This window comes from Coenobita brevimanus, chromosome 46 (assembly GCF_032717465.1).
Source record: "Coenobita brevimanus isolate Jiangsu-jjx chromosome 46, ASM3271746v2, whole genome shotgun sequence".
Taxonomy (NCBI): domain Eukaryota; kingdom Metazoa; phylum Arthropoda; class Malacostraca; order Decapoda; family Coenobitidae; genus Coenobita; species Coenobita brevimanus.
The window spans coordinates 51,820,370-51,835,989 of NC_136999.1; the positions used below are offsets into that span (position 1 = coordinate 51,820,370).

Consider the following 15,620-nt stretch of genomic DNA (forward strand, 5'->3'; position numbering starts at 1 on the left):
CCTCCTTTCCTTCCTTTCCTTTCCTTTCCTTTCCTTTCCTTTCCTCCTTTCCTTTCCTTTCCTTCCATTTCTTTCTTTTCCTCGTTTCCTTGCCTTGCCTTTCCTTTCTTTTCTTCCTTTCCTTTCCTTTCCTTTCCCTCCTTTCCCTTACTTCTTTTCCTTTCCTTCCATTTCTTTCCTTTTCTTTTCCTTTCCTTTTCTTTCCTTTATTTTCCTTTCCTTTTCTTTCCTTCCATTTCTTTCCTCCCTTCCCTTCCCTTCCCTTCCCTTCCCTTCCCTTCCCTTCCTTTCCTTTCCTTTCCTTTCCCTTCCCTTCCCTTCCTTTCCTTTCCTTTCCTTGCTTTTCCTTCCATTTCATTTCATTTCCTTCTTTCCTTTCCTTTCCTTTCCTTCCTTCCTTCCTTTCTCCTCTCTCTCTCTCTCTCTCTCCTTTACTCTTTTGCAGCCCTCCTATTCCTCTATTTCCTTCCATTTCTTCCTCCTTCCCTCTCATTTCTCCTTCCTTCCCTCCTTCCCATTACCCCTTCCTTCCCTCCCTCCCTCCCATTACCCCTTCCTTCCCTCCCTCCCATTCCTCCTTCCTTCCCTCCCTCCCATTTCTCCTTCCTTCCCTCCCTCCCATTCCTCCTTCCTTCCCTCCCTCCCTTTCCTCCTTCCTTCCCTCCCTCCCATTCCTCCTGCCTTCCCTCCCTTCCCACTCCTCTTTCATCCCTCTCACGTCTCTTTCCTTCCTTTCCTCCAATTTCTCTTCCCTCCCTCCCAGTTCTCTTCCCTCCCTCCCATTCCTCCTTCCTCCCCTCCCTCCCATTTTTTATCCCTCCCCCCCATTCCTCTTCCCTCCCTCCCATTCCTCTTCCCTCCCTCCCATTTCTCTTCCCTCCCCCTCTCTCTCTCTCTCTCTCTCTCTCTCTCTCTCTCTCTCTCTCTCTCTCTCTCCCTGCAGGTGGTGGAGAACAGTGGTCGTGGGTGGGAGATGTTTGCCGTCGCGTGTGGTGGTGATGGTGGTGGTGATGGTGGTGGTGATGGTGGTGCACGGGGGTCTGCGCGCCCTACAACCCCTTGACTACGAGAATCCGCTACACAGACACCAGTTCAGGTTCAAGGTTCAAGTCATGGATAAGGTGGGTGTGGGTGTGGGTGTGGGTGTGGGTGGGTAGGTGGGTGGGTGGGTAGGTGTGCGTGGGCGTGGGTGGGTGTGTGGGTGGGTAGGTGGGTGGGTGGGTAGGTGTATGTGGGTGTGGGTGTGGGTGTGTGGGTGTGGGTGGGTGTTTGTGGGTGGGTGTGGGTGTGGGTGTGGGTGTGGGTCTGTCTGTCTGTTAACTTAGAGAGGTGTGGGATCTTTGTCAGGGCAAAACAAACGCTTTATACGACTAATAATAACAGCTCTGCCCATCCACCTACCATGGCTGTGATTTGCGCCAGTATTTCAGCTAATTTCCCATAAATCGCTGACAGAATGGAACTACGGGGAAGGTGGGTGTTGTGCTGCTGTGGTTGTTGTTGTTGTTGTTGGAGAAATTGTTGTTGTGTTCGCCCTTTTAACTTAACGAAGATTTTTACCATTCTGTCTATCTATCTATTGCCAGAGGCCTTAATCCCCGTAAGGGGTGGCCACAAACAAATCGCCTCCATGTCGTCATATTCTGGTGCTAATTTCTTCCTGTAGTCTACCATTCAAGAGGGAGAGCTGATATTTCCAACCCTTGTTACAGTGGATAGTATGGTAGTAGTAGTGGTGGTAGTAATAGTTGTAGTAGTAGTGCAAGTGACTGTGATATCAAAGAAGTAATAACTGCAACAGCATTTGTAGTAGTAGTAGTAGTAGTAGTAGTAGTAGTAGTAGTCATCATCATCATCATTTCTTTATTTCGTAATACAGTATACAGTACATATACAGATTACATAATATTACATAACCCAGAAATTCCAGAGGCCTGTGTACAGTACAGAACATACTTAACAATAGCATATCCTTCCGAAAGATGGAATTTGGTAATCACTGAAAAAGTTATAGACTGTACACAATATACTCACATATATACGTATAAATACATATACATATACATATACACTCACATGCACATACTGTACATAAAAATAACAAATCACTGCTGCTCTCTTAGGGCAATAAAAACTATAATTAATGATATAAAAAGATTACAAATTAAGCTTTAAAACACAGGAAAGAATAAAAATAAGTAAACCATAATGCTAAGACAAAAAATATAAAGATAAAAAAAATCATTATAAATATCTGCAAATTATAAAAACAGAAAATCTACAGAACAAAATAAAAAATTATATAAGCATGTACTAAGAAATATGAAAAAAAAAGTTAAAATCTAATAAAATAATAATAAAAGGCCACATATGACTGTACATAAAAGTTACGAAAACTAAAAAATCTAACTTATAAGCAATACTAAAAGTGAAACTAAAAAAAATTATATAAAACAACTATACATATACAGTATACACACACACACACACACACACACACATATGCATACATATACACACACATTCATATACACATACATGTACACACACACAAACACACACAAATACACACACACACACACACACATATAAAATGTGGGATAAAAGTCATGATAGAATTAAGCTAATAGCCATAAAACATACAAGGATTGCGTCTGTCCTCGTGCCTTTGTATCCAGTCAATCCGAGATCTCAGAATATCCAGCTCTTCATGAAAAATATTAACATTATATACATCTCTGAAGTATTTGAAAAGGTATTGCATAAAAAATCCCTCCTTGATAAGTGGGATATTAATGCTAAAGATAGGGTTTAGCAACCTGAACACACTCTTACAGTACCTGGCTTGGACTAGTGCAGTGTGATGCCTGAGCAGCAGTTGATTACACCTAGCTGCCGTGATGTGACTGCTGGCAATCATCGGTACTTCACATATACGCTTTAATGCTTTGCTAAAAGCGATCTCAAAAGCTTTAAAATTTTTTGAGTTAAAAGAAGAATCATGGTTCCATAATGGAAGTCCGTAGTCTGGTAAACAATAAGATTTTAAAAAAAATAAAAATGTGTCCCTGTCAACGGCTTTAAAATCCCTAAAAATACTATTAAATGAGGCATAAAAATTATTAAGTCTAAAAATAATATCGTCATTGTCTTTAAAATTAAAACAGACATTATGCCCAAGATAATTAAAAACCTTTACTACCTGCAGTGTATCACCGTTCAGCTCAATGCTCTCTGTTGTCTCATCCACTTTGTTACTAAAAATAACACACTTAGATTTTGTCCTGTTAACCGTAAGCAAGTGTTCATCTATACAGGCACAAAGTTTACTATATAAAGTGTCCATTTCTGCAGGTGTCTCTGCCAGTAGTACTAAGTCATCTGCATAAGCTAATATATTGCATCTGAGTTCTCCATAACAGCATCCAACATCAGTGTCTGTTATCTCATTAATAATGCTGTCTATATAAAAATTAAATAAGAAAGGTGACAAAACTCCTCCTTGTCTCACACCTTTCTCTATAAAACAGTAATTACTAAAAGAATCTCGCCATTTAATATTAGCTTGCTGGTTTCTTAGGTAATGCAGAATCTTTAGTACCACGTCAACTGGCAGAGAACACCGTAGCAACTTCTTACCTAAAATAAAGTGGTCTACCCTATCAAAAGCTTTACTTAAATCAATGAATGTGGCTAGGCCTGATCTCTTGTACCTAGAGTATCGCTTCATAATTTCTTTTAAAATAAAACAAGCATCAGTGGTTGATGAGCCAGATTTAAAACCAAACTGTCTATAATTTAAAACGAGCTTCTCGGATACGATATCTAAAATAAATAATTCAAAAATCTTTAAAAGGCATGATGACTGCATTACTGGTCGATAGTTAGATGAATCTGTTACATTCTTTTTAGTATCTTTTAATACAGGGGTGATGGTACCCTTCAGTAAATTCCCAGGGAGGTAACAATGAGCAAAGCACGTATTATAAAAACGGGCAAGATAACATAAAAAATACTCTGAAGCGTTCCTTAAAAATAGTGAATTAACCTGGTCATGACCTTGTCCAGCGTTGAGGCGGTGTATTAGCTTTCTTAGAGTTATGCTGGAGATTGTCAAACACATCTTTCTCTCGTGAGGCCAGGCTCTTCTTATCTCGTTACAAATATCCACCTCCGCATCCGCAGCACTGTGAGGCTGATTACGTAAGAATTTCTCATAAAAAACTTGATTTATTTCCAAGTCACCATTGTGACCATCGATAACATTTGAGAGTTTGTTAATACATTTCTTTTTCTTAACTTCACTCCAAAAGTGAATTTTATTTTTGTTATAGAATCTGTCCACAATAGATCGGCAGATTTCACTGTGTTCATTCTTTTTACATTCATTGAGGACTCGCTTAAACTCTTTTCTGGAACTTAGCATCTCTTCATGTAGAGTTGTACCTCTTAATCTGCCATGCCTTACCCAGTCAAGATATTTTATTCTGGCAACACTGTGTTTGTCCTTGACACAACGATTCCACCCTGGGATTACATTAAATTTGTTTTTCTTAATACATCGTCTCATATATTTTTGGCTAGAGATCTGGATGCTATTCGTGATGATTTCATACAGTTCATCAATCAATTTAAGATGCCCTGGGTCACGGCAACCTGTTCTACAGCAGTCATGTATGGGTAGAGAGTAATAATCATGTAGATAGGCATCAACTGACTGACTAATGTCACAAATTTCGTGATCTTTAAGTGTATCCCACTTAATAGATAACTGTGTTTTATTACTGGAGTATATGTGAGAATGAATTGCCGACAAACCTCCGATCAAACTAAGTGTGGCTTCCAGTGGTAAATGATCAGAGCCAATAATGCTTTGCCGTATGCCCATATTCTCTATCTTTATACAGTTATGCTCATTGCCCAAAACATGATCTAGCCATTTAGACACAGAGTTGCCGTAGCCTATGAACGTGTAAGAATTACTGTCAAGGTTGTCCACATCAAAGCATCGTAAGGAATTTCTGTTCATAAAATCAGAAAGATTTCTCCACGCTCTTCCATAAAAAGGGTCAGCATTAAAATCACCAATTAAAAACACACAGTCATAATTCAAAACATCAAGGAAATGATCCAGCTTGGAGAGTGATTCAAGATAGTTATTTAAAGTTGTAACTTCCCATACATCACTCTTCAAGTAAACATTAATAAAAACAATAGTAAAACCAAAAATATTAACACTAAAAGCCATAAAATTCTTCTCTAATATTATTTCATTAATTTTTAAATGTACATCTTTTTTCCATAGGATGGCCATACCTCCTTCTGGCCTGCCCCCCGTGCTGGTTAAGGCCTTATCGGAGAATGTGGCACCCACACCAACACAGTCATAGTCTTCATCAACAAAATCTAAAATACCAAGTTTATCGGTAGTTATAAAAGTAGTAGTAGTAGTAGATGTAGTAGTAGTAGTAGTAGTAGTAGTAGTAGTACCAGTACTACTACTAATAGCTGTAGCAGTGGTAGTTGCATACTAGTAGTAGTAGTAGTAGTAGTGGTAGTAGTAGTAGTAGTAGTGGAGGTGGTATTAGTAGTAGTACGGTAGTAGTAGTAATTGTTGTTGTTGTTGTAGTTGTTGTTGTTGTTGTTGTTGTTGCTGTAATAATAATAATAATAATAATAATATAAATAATAATACAAGATAATTTATTAATACAGTTTGTAGAGTTTATTTCATGTGCTTCATACTGGCGCTAATACATCAGTAATAGTAACAGTAGCGTATGACTTATAAAACTACTTGTAATGTCTGTCTGACTATTTGTCTTTCTTCCCAAGTCACTGATCAGCTTGGTTATCAAACATACGTCTTTTCTGCCTTAACCACTACACTTCAGGTGCCACATGTGTACTGCACGAGACTCCAGAGGCAGTGCGTTGAGTGCCGTATATTTGCACAGGGTTGGCACCATATATTAAAACCGTTTTGATCATGTCTGGCGCACAAAGCCTTCCAGAGGCTCTCTTTTACCTGCCACTTCTCCCCAGTCGTCCTCAGTCACCCTTAGACATTCGAGGGGGTAGTATATGCGTGTGTGTCTCAAGTGCTTCATTGCTATATTACGTACGAGGGGGCTGCATCTGTCTTTGTTGAGTAGTGACTCATTGCTGTATTGCATAATCAGTATATTAAGGGAGAACGGAATACAAAATACGCACACATGAGAACTTAGTAATCTAAAATTAGTGAAACGAGTCTGTGGTAATTGTCATTGGTTTGTGTTTTTTTCATTGTAATTTCTGAACATGAAAAATAGCCTATATGTTGTAATAATAAAAAGACTAACACTATTTATGCAACAAAATACTATATTAACATTCTTTGCGTGGCTTCTGGTACTTAGAAGATTATTACCAAATTATTATGCTCTGCTTTTACTCTAGGTAATATGAGTCCGCATTAAGGTGTGGAAGGAGTTCGAGCGAGTGCAACTAATCCCAGTCCAGCAACTTTTGATGAAAATTATACCAAGGACATGATATTCAGATTCACAACTTTCCACTCAAGTTTCACCTATCCTTTCGTTGAAGTGATTTATGTTTTGCTGTTTTCCACTGCTATCATAAGCATGTCGTGACTTGTGACTCATGCCATAGCACTGATCTGCGCGCTTTACGTATGACGACAACGGTGCCAGACATCACAAAAAAAATGGTCACACATAATCTCTCATAAAACTGTATTTCCTGAATCAAGTTTCATCACTTAACTTGCAAACTCTTTGTGTTTAGAGATCCTTAGTCAAATGAACTTCTGTACTTCCCAAAAAATGGAGTTTCACTATGTTCACAACTATGACAAATTTAAAAATACATTTGGCAGCTGTTATGAAAATGTTGGTGAGTTTTAAAAGTGTTTCAATTTTCAATGAGGATTTTAAAAACGTCCAATTCATATTTATAAGATAAATTTTTCACAAAATTGCTCTATTAGAGGCTGCCTCAATTTACACCCTCACCCAAACTCTAACCTGGGGAGCAAGCTTTGCCTGTGTGTGTTCTCACTCACTCGCTTCATTCGCACGTTTGAATAGTGATGAAGTTATTAGATGTTGCTAATTAAGCTAGATATGCTAAACATACCATAATCACCAGATAGCCACTTGTAAGTTAAGCATATGAATGAAAATTAATGAATGATGAATGAAATCAATGTGATGCGTGTTACCATCCTATAATGGTAAAGGTGTTTTTAAGGTGCTGAATCTGTCCCATTTCTCATAGGATAAAATAATTCTTCACCAAGGCGGATGGGTTAAGGACATAGAGAATCTTGTATAGCACTGTACCCGTATCCATAGCCGTCCTGGAGAGTCTCGAGATACTTTACGTATAATCCTTCCGCTTATTCTGTCTACATTATTTTAGTTTTGGGTTCGTCCAGTCATATCCGTGTTTCAGAAGTTAGCTCACTAAGGCCTGCAGACATTACCAAGAAAATTAGCGTGTAGGATTTTGGTGTTGTAGGTTTGGTGGCCCTCAGGCAGTACTTATGTGCTTTTCCTTGGAACTTCGGGGACATGATATGCGCTGAAGGTGGATCTGGAGGCAGCTCTATGGCTAGGATAAGGAGTGGGTGGAAAAAGTTCAAGGAGCTGTTTCCTTACTTATCAGTGATAGGAATCTCCCTCAATACTAAAGGGGTCCTCGCATACAGCATGTTTTAGTGTAATACTGTACGGTTGTGAGACCTGCCCAGTAAAGGAAAAGGATATTCATAAACTCTATTGGGATGAGATGGGGTAGACTGAGATGCTTTGGACATGTGGAGAAGATGGAGGATGGCAACTGGTTGCAGAGGGTAAGATGTGTGAACGTTGAGGGTAGGGCTGTGAGAGGCAGACCGAATAAGACTTGGAACGAGGCCATGAGTGTGACCTCTGTGACAAGAGACTTAATAGAGGGGCTGCCAGAGATCGAGCAGGATGGAGAAGCGCCATTAGGTGACCAAGGCTGATGCATGCAAGCATGATGAAGTCTTTATAAACAAACTAATGAAACGAAGGAATGCTTAACCCTTCAATGGTCGAGAACCGTCTGTGTGTGTTTCATGCACTGTGGAGATGATCTGGCAAGGAAGTAAACATTCTTTCCTCTTTCCCTCATACGTAAGCCAAAAAAATAAAAATGATAATAATAATCACGCATATTCTACTGCTGTCCACAACAAAGAGGGGATTTTCAGAGGTTATCAGTTCAGCCTAACTCAGAATAAAATAAGATGTTTAGTCAGTGCTTTGTCTTGCTGGAAACTTCATCCATTCCAAATGCTCTGAATTTTTCAGTTCACATTCTTTCCACTCTTTCTGGTACCTTGCTAAAAGCTTCTCCAGTAACTTTGCTTCTTCCTCGTCCTCTCCCTTTTTCTACTTAATGGCACTGTATTTGTTTTCTCCTAATAAAGCAGAACTCTTCACAAACTTCTCCTTTAACTCTACTTTGAATAATACCATTACTATTTCTCCATCTCCTCCCCCCCCCCTTCCCCTTCGACTTTCTCATGCCTGTCAATAATTATCTTTTCAAATGATTCACATTCTACTCTCACTGGCCTCAGTCCTAACAAAACATACGGTACTGGGTCCCTTCTGTTGTTCTTTAAAAATGTACTTCTTTGTTGACACCCTGTCAAGACAAACTCTTTCACCTCTATCTGTCATCTTGTATCCTCCCTTCTGGCTGGAAGTTTGCTTTGATTCAGTCTGTCCCAAAGAAGAATGACCGATCCCAACCTTCCAAATATCGCCTAACTGTTTTAACCTTTTATTTCCAAATTCTTTTGATCTATCCTCGGTAGGAAAGTTTTAAGAATTTACTCTATTCATAACCTTCTTTCCGACTGCCAGTATGGGTTCTGTCAAGAAGCTCCACTGGTGATCTGTCATTCCTTTCACATTCTTGGTCAGCCTCTTATCGGAATTTCAATAAAGCCTTTAGTATTGTGCAAGACATCTCAGAGGCTTTTGACAGTCTTTGCATGGTTTCTATCCCTTTTGTCTTCATCTTAAGTTCCTTCTCTGGTGATTCAATAGCTGCAGTTGTAGACAGCTATTATTTATCTAATTATATCAGTAGCGTTGTTCCTCAGGGTTCTGTTGTTCTTCCTCTTCGTCAGTGACCTGAACTATACATCTTGCTGTGTTCACTCATATGCTGATGATCCCACTCCTCACTTTTCTACCCACATCTCGCTGCATCCATCACAATAGTTGCTAAAATAATCACGAGATGCGGCTTTGGCACACCTGATTTATCTATTATTTCTGCCCAGTTTAAAAGCAAAGTTGTCAGTTTTAATGGCTTTAACTCAATTCTTCAATAACTCACTCAGCTCGGCACTATCTTCCACATAAATATCCACTTGCCTTCAATAGCACACAGCTCACTCCTTCCTTATCTCTTAATATTCTTGTTACCTCTGCTTACGGAGTTAGAGGAGGTTATGTATTCATCCCTGTTTGTCCGTTTTGTTTGTTTGTTTGTCCACAAGATATCTCAAAAAATTATTGATGGATTTCAATGTAATTTTGTGGATATGCGGGTCATGGGGCCAGGGAAGAGTTTATTAAATTTTGGTGATGATAATTATGAGTTGTCTGGTATAGGCGATGGCGGAGGTATGCGCTCTCTTGAGTGCTGTATTCATGTTACACCTGCGCGCGAAAGCACGAGGAGGTTATAAGTTTGGTCAAATATGAGCCTGCTAGCAAGATTATGGGAAAACTTTTAGATGGAACTCTACCAACTTTGGCAAATGAATGATGACCGTCAGTGGAACAGGTGATTAATTTTTGTTAAAAAAAAAAAAAAAACTCCAAAGGTCGTAGGTCAAGGGCATGGTCAACTCATACATTTTTTATCCGACTTTGACCAAACTTGACGGAAGGATTGAAGGGCAGGAACGGGTGAAGTTAATCAATTTTGAGGGCAGTCAGTCAAAGGTAAAGATCACAGGGCAATGTCAGATGTTTGGCCTTGTAACTCGGTAGGTTTGATTCAGTTTCCAATCTTGGTGGATGAGTTTAAGGTCAGTCGAAGATGAAACTATTACATTTTCAGAACAATAGATCAAAGATCATGGGTATAGGATTAGGTCAAGTTAAATAATTTTGGTCCGATTTGAACCAGACTTGATGGAAGAGTTGAAGGCTGCATATGAATGAAGAAATTAGATTTTGAGAGTAATCGGTCAGAGGTCAAGGGCACAGGGTAGGGTGGAAGGTTCGGCCTTAAGCCCCACACAGTCAGTGGATACCTGTCATGTCTTAGCACACAGCTCATCAGTTCCGAGGCATGGCGATGAACCACGCTGTAAACTGTAGAAATGGGGAAGGTGATTCAATTCATTATGTCTATATATTATTTCCCGACATTTTTTTCATTACCATACTTCAGAGCAACAAGTGCCCTCTGATCCTATGGACGAGCATTTAGATCGATTGACTGGCCTGGGAGTTGCACTCTACTACTACTTGGTGTCTTTTGTTTTCCTTTAGCGATTTTGTCTTGTAAACATCACATTATCTCTCTCGTAAAAACAGCTTGGCAGAAGTTAGGTGTGTTGAACCGACTGCCGTGCTTCTTTTAGCCCCACACAGTTGTTGACATTTTATGGGAACCATATTTGCCCCTGCGTGGTGCAGGTCTCATGTGTGAGGCATCTGGACACAAATAGCATTTCTAAACAGTGTGGAGTCAAAGATTTTTCGTCCCATCAACTCCCCTCATCTCACTGACTCTGCCACCTCTGAACATTCTGCTTGTATTCCTACCCCATTACAGCGGCCACTCAGCACCCGTCTAACTTCACACACTAACCCCTTTTTAGGGTTGTCTCATTGCTGCATGGGTTATCTGGTACTGTCTTTAACAATATATGCAACTGATTACCTCTGGAACTGTCTGTCTTGCCAACGGCCATGCCACGTTGAGTACACCGCTTCCCATCCGATCAGCGAAGTTAAGCAACGTTGGGTCTGGTTAGTACTTGGATGGGTGACCGCCTGGGAACACCAGATGCTGTTGGCATCCCTACGTGTCAAGTGGGGTTGGTGGAGGATTAGTGCCCCTCCCTGTAAAACAATTGACTCTAAGCCCTTGGCCACCCCATTTGGGATACATGGCGTCTGGCAATGGATGGATGGATTACCTCTGGAACTGTCTGTCTTATGCTGTCTCTCACACTACCTATGATTTCGTCTTTAAATTCATGTGGCCAGACATCTCAAAGTGAACGAATCTTTATTTGGGATTTCTCTTTCCTGATAAATTAGGCAGATTATCAGCCTTGTGTTCATTCTTTTTTAGTTAAATATTTAGTAGTAGTAGTAGTAGTAGTAGTATAGTAATGGTGGTGGTGGTGGTGGTGGTAGTAGTAGTAATCGTAGTAGTGGTATTAGTAACAGCAATAGTGGTAGTAGTAATAGTAGCAGCAGCAGTAGTGGTGGTGGTGGTGGTGGTGGTGGTGGTGGCGGCGGCAGCGGCAGCGGCAGAGCAGCAGTAGTAGTAGTAGTAGTAGTAGTAGTAGTTGTTGTTGTTGTTGTTGTTGTTATTGTTGTTGTTTTTGTTGTTTTGTTGTAATAATAGTACAGTAGAAAGTACGAGCAGCGAAGCGAGCGAAGTGTGTTTACTCTCAGTTAATTTTGGAAATATCAGCTATACCCTGCCCGCTAAGCAGAAGCTAATAACTTTACTCCTATGTGAAGCAGAGCTGAAATTCTTCCTGCATGTGATACATTTATTCAATAAATTTTGTTATCAAGTAAAAACTTACCCATATAGGCACAGGAACCCCTTGGAATCACGAATTTTCCAAGGGAGTGTTAGACTCTGATCGGTGAACGCCTCAGTTACGAAATCAAACTAAAAAAAATATTTTCCGTCTTACCACTGCCTTTTGACATCAACTTTAGCAATTAAATAACGGAGATTCCGCCTATGATTTTACGAGGGAAATTGTGATGGCACTCGCTCGCTCATCACGCTCTCACAAAGCGCACTTCACTGGTAGTAGTAGTAGTAGTAGTAGTAGTAGTAGTAGTAGTAGTAGGCCTACTTGAGTAGAGCGGGTACTATTGCATCCCTGTTGTTACTTTCGATAAATGCTCACTGTATTTTTTTTTTTCTGCTGTTTTGATCATAAAACTTTTTTCTCTCATCTTCCTAGATTGCTTGCTACTATCGCCTTTCGTTTTAAGTGTTTATAATGTTCACCCTTGCCCTTCTCTCTCTGTCAAGCATAACCCACAGGTGGTCAGGGTTTTAAGGGGGGGGGGATGATGGGTAAGAAACACTGAAAAGTAAGGAAAATAATCAGTTCAGGAAGAAAAGAGCATTGAAATTAAAAGGACTGCTTGACTTTCCCTACCCTACCCTGACCTTCCCTACCCTAACCTTCCCTACCCTAACCTTCCCTACCCTAACCTTCCCTACCTTAATTCCTTAGTACGTCCGCACTTGGAGTATTGCGTTCAGTTTTGGTCATCGTATTATAAAAAGGATATTGAAAAGCTTGAAAGAGTGCAGCGAAGGATGACAAAGATGATACCTAGATTTAGAAATAAACTGTATGAGGAACGTTTAGAAGCCCTGAATCTCTTTACCCTAACAAAACGGAGGATACGAGGAGATTTAATTCATGTATTCAAGATATTCAAAGGACATGATAACATGGCTGTCGATAAATACTTCACAGTTGATCACTCGAACTACACTAGAGGCAATGGGCATAAAATAATTGGCAAACGATTCCAGTCGCATGAAGCTAAGCATTTCTTCTTCAGTAGAGTTGTAAATATATGGAATAAATTGCCCTCCAACGTAATAGATTGTAATACAGTACAAACCTTTAAAGGTCGCCTGGATAAGTATTTGGCATCCAACCCCGAGCTTAATATGTTTACTCCTGAATAAAGCACTTGTGTATGTATAATTTTCTGTTTTATTTTATTTTAGTTTTTTAGAGCCTGGATCAATTTATTAAATGCAGATATAGTATATGTACAGATAGCCCTGAGTTAACGGTCACTACTCATACTTTTGACCTGTGATGGGCTGTGGATCACTGAGGGTCCCTGTTAGTTATGTGGCCACCATCGGGATTTTTTTAATGTACCAGGGGTCACTGCTTCAGGAGGTGACTTGTTTGCTTGTCCTGCATGGGAAAGTTCCTAGTCTCAGTGGAATGAATGGAGCTGGGGCCTGATTGACTGCTGCCTATCTTAATAGCGCCAGGCAAGGGTGCCACACCACCCCTGAATATCCACACTGTGCGCTGTGCAATTTCCGCACTGTATCCACAGACGCCCCGTCAACTCAACGTACCCGTACAGCGACATGAATTAGTTATTTATTTATTCGATTACTCATTGTACTTGACTACTTTCTCTTTCAGGTTATTCATACTGGTAGCTTATAGATAATGTATTATAGAATGTAGTTTTCCTTTTCAGTCTTTCCTATGAAATTTCCATGTCAGTTTTTCCATGCTGCATGGTGGTTTTTCTCACTTTTTCTTGCCAGTTTTGGCTGGAGGGTTTGGAGGCGGGGGGAGCCTTCTTGCTTTACTATCCTTATCCTTCAGCATGTAGAGTTAGATCTTGTAGTCATAACCTACTCTACCAAACAGCCTCGAAAGGACCATAAGGTCCGTTGCTGTTTGCTTTCCTTTGTACTCCTTCGTACTCCTTTGTACTCTACCCTAACCTTCCCTACCCTAACCTTCCCTACCTTAACCTTCCCTACCCTAACCTTCCCTACCCTAACCTTCCCTACCCTAACCTTCCCTATCCTAACCTTCCCTACCCTACTTTACACTAATCTACTTTACACTAACCTAATCTAACCTAACCTCAAGATTAACCCTCAGACTTCTGCAAGATTCCTACAGGCAAATAAAATCGTCTGGTGTTAGAGTGAAATGGATAGGTTGGCCTCCTGGTTATAAGAATTGAAGATCATTTGATTCCCATACCGTAGAAAAGGAATAGGTATGAACGTGGGCCGATACTCATTTCGTAGTTTAGATAACAAGTGGATAATTTGGTTAACCGAATAACAAACCAAAGAGAGGGAGAGGGAGAAGGGAGAGGGAGAGGGGAGAAGGGAGAAGGGAAGGGGAGAAGGGAGAGGGAGGAGAAGAGGGAGAGGCAATTCACATCCTCATGGGACTGGACAACAGGCTAACAGCTAGTAGATTAGAGTGGACTCGGGGAAAGCCCTTCATCGCACCGTGGACTGTCAGTGGATGATTATGATGTATTTAGCAGCCTTAATCAAAACTTTACTTGAGATTTTATCGGATAGAAAATGAAAATGAGAGACTCATTCACAGTTACACCACAATAATGTCATCTTTTTCACAAACTATTATTTTCCCTGGTCTGCTGGTCTGGTTCTGAGTACATCACCAAACTCTATTTTTACTTGACAATGATGTACTGGATGACAGAGTGTGTGTGTGTGTGTGTGTGTGTGTGTGTGTGTGTGTGTGTGTGTGTGTGTGTGTGTGTGTGTGTGTGTGTGTGTGTGTGTGTGTGTGTGTGTAGGGCGACGGAGGATAATAATGCCTTTCATTATCATGTTAATTAATGCCGTAATTGGGTAATCAGCTTATCACCGCCGCATTCATTACTGTTGTGCCTCCTCAACGCGCCAAAATGATCGCTTGAACTATGTTGCTGGGAGTTTGCTGGGTTGGAGTTGTGCTGAGGTGAAGACTTAAGATGACCTGCATAGTTTGTTATACCTAGTCCATTGAGTTAACCCTCCCCACCATAATCTAACCTTAATTAACCGAGCAAATTTGGTTTTATATTGCCCTCGTGGATCTGGAAAACAGATATGACAGAGTAGACGGCAAGGAAATTAGTTGATTGTGAGAATATATGGAGTAGTTGAAAACTGTTGAAAGCTGTGAAGGGTACAGTGTGTATGAGAGTGCATGGACGACAGTGCGTGTGGAAGGTGAACTGAGCGATTTCCTTGATATAAATGTTAGATTGAGGAAAGGTTGTTATGTCTCTATTGTTGTTCAGAATAATTAAATAGATAAATAACTACATAAATTGATAGATATAGATAGATAGATACAGATACAATCACTATTGTCATCCCGACCTCATTTCACACCTCAGGATGGGATGGGTTTACTTTGTCATATACATTTTTCCTGATACACAAAAGCCTTAAGTAGCTCAAATTCTTTTCTCTAGCCTTCTCCACTATCTGCCTCGTTGCTGATATCTGATCCACACATTCCCTTCCACTCTTAAAGCCACCCTTCCCGTTTCTCACCAGGCATTCTGATATATTCTTTACTTTATTATAACTCCTCCATATACTTTTCCTACTGCTCTCAACAGACTTACACCACAGTAAGTTTCACGCTGACTTTGATCACCGTTATTTTTGTGCAGGAGTACAGTCACAGCCTTTTTCACTCCACTGATACACTTTCACTCATCCAAGCTTTCTGAAATATCTGACAAACGCTTCTTTCCACTCTCTCCACTGCACTTAACCATCTTTGCATACACCTTATCAACACCTCCAGCTGCCTCATT

At 40.2% G+C, this 15,620-nt stretch overlaps 1 non-coding gene and 1 pseudogene across 1 annotated transcript; both read left to right on the plus strand.

Moving 5' to 3' along the window:
• The window catches only part of LOC145398724 (putative neural-cadherin 2), a 210,929-nt pseudogene that overhangs the window by 161,821 nt on the left and 33,488 nt on the right, over nucleotides 1-15,620 (plus strand).
• Nucleotides 10,967-11,085, plus strand: LOC145398869 (5S ribosomal RNA). The gene has a single exon (XR_013897202.1). It is a non-coding gene; the product is annotated as a 5S ribosomal RNA (ribosomal RNA).